The sequence below is a fragment of the Fopius arisanus genome, unplaced genomic scaffold (genome assembly GCF_000806365.1).
Source record: "Fopius arisanus strain USDA-PBARC FA_bdor unplaced genomic scaffold, ASM80636v1 scaffold00018, whole genome shotgun sequence".
Taxonomy (NCBI): Eukaryota; Metazoa; Arthropoda; class Insecta; order Hymenoptera; family Braconidae; genus Fopius; species Fopius arisanus.
The window spans coordinates 101,239-104,318 of record NW_011887757.1 but is presented as its reverse complement, the minus strand read 5'-3'; the positions used below and the strand labels follow the sequence as shown (position 1 = coordinate 104,318).

General features: G+C 42.9%; 1 protein-coding gene across 1 annotated transcript in view; it reads right to left on the bottom strand.

The window, feature by feature from the left end:
- Nucleotides 1-3,080, bottom strand: part of cnc (cap-n-collar) — a gene marked incomplete in the record, with an annotated part of 55,746 nt that overhangs the window by 9,834 nt on the left and 42,832 nt on the right.

The window sequence follows — 3,080 nt, the reverse complement described above, 5'->3', positions numbered from 1 at the left end:
CCAGAAAAAAACGATAAAGGACTTTTTTCTAGCTTATGAAATTTCCCCCAAAAAAGTTCCTCTACCCCTCCCCGACAAATGGACAGTTCTCGATATAAATTGATAATTCCCGATTTTAATTCCAAAAAACCCTCAATTAACAGTTCGTCCCTGGGGCCCTGGAAGGCCCTCCCCCCTGGCTATGCGCCGGCGCACAAATCGGGAGTTCAATTGACCAACCACAGATCATCAAATTCTATAATCAAATTATATTAAAGTTGGCAGCCATTGGCGGGATGTCACCGGCTTCTTGCAGATTAGGAAAAATCCTCAAATCGTCTCGATCCCTTCGAGTCGCCGGTCGATCGCTCGATCTTCTCCGCGTCATTCCATTCTACCCCATTCCCAAACCATCAATTTTGTGTGAAAAAAAAATAAAAATCCCCATTAATTGTCTCAAGGATTCCACAGATTCTGCGAAACATTTTCGATTTTTCGTTTTGACGAGTGAAAAAAGGTGAGACATCCATTTTATCTCCATTGTTTCAGGCACGTGATCTTCCAATGCAAAGAGAAAAGTAATTTATTATTCGATTTATTCAATTAATTAGTCGGTTTTTATTAATTGAATTGATAATTCAACGTTTTTAGCATGAAAAATGGACTTGAGACGATTTTTCGATCGCTTTTTGTCACGGGTTCTGGGAATCGAAACGTGAAATCCATCACGTGAATAATTAGTGATTTTAATGTTTTATTTAATTAATTGCTATGATTTTTGATGATTTTTAAATGTGAAAAATCATTGATTTTGCGTGGAAAATCTGTAACCGTGGGAAAATTATTTGGAAATGACTTCTAATGAATTCACCACCTGATCATATGGCAATCGGTTTTTCCCGTCCACTGGGATGTATTTGTTTTTTCATTCCTTTGTCTGATACCCTAGAGTTGTTTACATCGAGTGTAAATGCCGTCTCAATTTTCTGAGTAAATTCTTTGTTCTCGGGGACCCAGTGCTGCTTCTATCGGTGATATATTTCAATTTTATTTGCCTTTTTGTTTTTCTGCCTCTCAAGGTTTATTTGAAGAAAATGGCTGACGACTGGGAGGACGAGCCTACCTTTGACCCACCAAAAAATACGTCTTCGGTAATTATTATTTCTTGTAAATTTTTACCAATTCATCTCATGATTTTTCAATTAAGACTCAATAATAATTATAATATTACCATTAATGTCTCAATAATTGAAAAATTAACGATTGAAATGGAATTATATTCACAATAATAAAATGATAATAATTAATCATTGAATTATTAATGATTAATTAGCAGAACTAAATATTTAAATTCTATTTATTTTCCTGTATTATGAAAATGCCGCAATTTTCCAGTTTTCTGAAGGCAAGAGCTTCAGTCGAGGTCGAGGATACTCAGCCCCAAGTGACACAAACGACGACTGGAATTCGGGTGAACAGAGTTTCCAATCCAGTGGTTTTGGTACCGAAGAGGACAGCAACAACGACTTCCGAGGTGATTCACATAGTCGAGGTCGAGGTGGCCGAGGCCGTGGCAGAGGAAGAGGTCGTGGACGTGGAGGTCGCGACGGTGACGAGGGACATCGTCGCTACGACGACAACGAGAATGGTATCCAACGCGACGACGACGACAACAAGGAAAAAGACGAGAACGGAGAGACAAAGCCAGCTCCAGTGACGTACGTCCCCCCGGAACGCAACGAGGAGGATCTCTTCGCCCCCCAGAACACAGCAGGAATAAATTTTGATAACTACAATAGCATCGAGGTGAAGATCACAGGGGACAATCCAGTGCCACCAGCTCATGGATTCGAGGAGATGGGACTGAGGTCAATTCTCATGGAGAACATCAAGAAATCGGGGTACATCAAGGCAACACCAGTCCAGAAACACGCCATTCCCAATATAATGAGTGGTAGAGACCTGATGGCCTGCGCTCAGACTGGTTCAGGGAAAACCGCAGCTTTTCTGATACCAATAATTCACAATCTCCTGGCAGACCAGCGCGAGAGAGTCCTGACGGATCGTGGATGTCAGCCCCAGGTCGTCATCATGTCACCAACTCGAGAATTGACCGATCAAATCTACGGTGAGGCCCTTAAGTTCTCCAAGGACACTGTCTTGCAATGCGCAGCTGTTTATGGTGGTGTCAAGACATTCCACCAAGGGGACAGACTCAAACGTGGAGTTGATATTGTCGTGGCAACACCTGGACGTCTCAATGATTTCGTCAATCATGGGAGAATTAATTTCTCTTCTATCAGGTTTATTGTTCTTGATGAGGCTGACAGGATGCTTGATCAGGGATTTTTACCTGATATGGAGAAAATTCTTAATCATCAGACGATGGTGCCATGTGGACAGAGGCAGACCCTCATGTTCTCGGCGACATTCAGTGGAGATGTCCAGAAACTTTGCGCTCAGTATCTCAGTGAGTATCTGTTTTTGACTGTGGGTATTGTTGGAGCTGCCAGCAAGGACGTGGAGCAGAGCTTTTATGAAGTGGAGAAGAGGCACAAGAAGCCGAAGCTCAAGGACATCGTGCGGGAGGCTTTGAATCAGGAGGCTGAATACGATTACTCGGTGAAGATTCTGGTCTTCGTCGAGACTAAGAAAAATGCTGATTATATTGCGGCTTATCTCTGTGAATCTGATTTTCCAGCTACTAGTATTCATGGGGATAGATTGCAGGAGGAGAGGGAATTGGCTCTTAGGGATTTCAGGACTGGGAGGAAACCTATTCTGGTGGCTACCAGTGTTGCTGCTAGGGGTTTGGACATAAGGAATGTCACTCATGTCATTAATTATGATCTGCCTAAAGCTGCTGAAGAGTATGTCCACAGAATTGGGAGGACTGGACGTGTTGGGAATAAGGGCAAGGCATTCAGCTTTTTTGATCCTTCTCAGGACACTGCTCTTGCGAATGAGCTTGTGCAAGTTCTTGCCAATGCTGATCAGCCCATTCCCGACTTCCTGGGAGGCAATTCTGGACAATTTGGCGATGCTGGGACTGACAACGCCTTCGGGGGCTACGATATTCGTAATGTGAGTTGTCTCTTTTC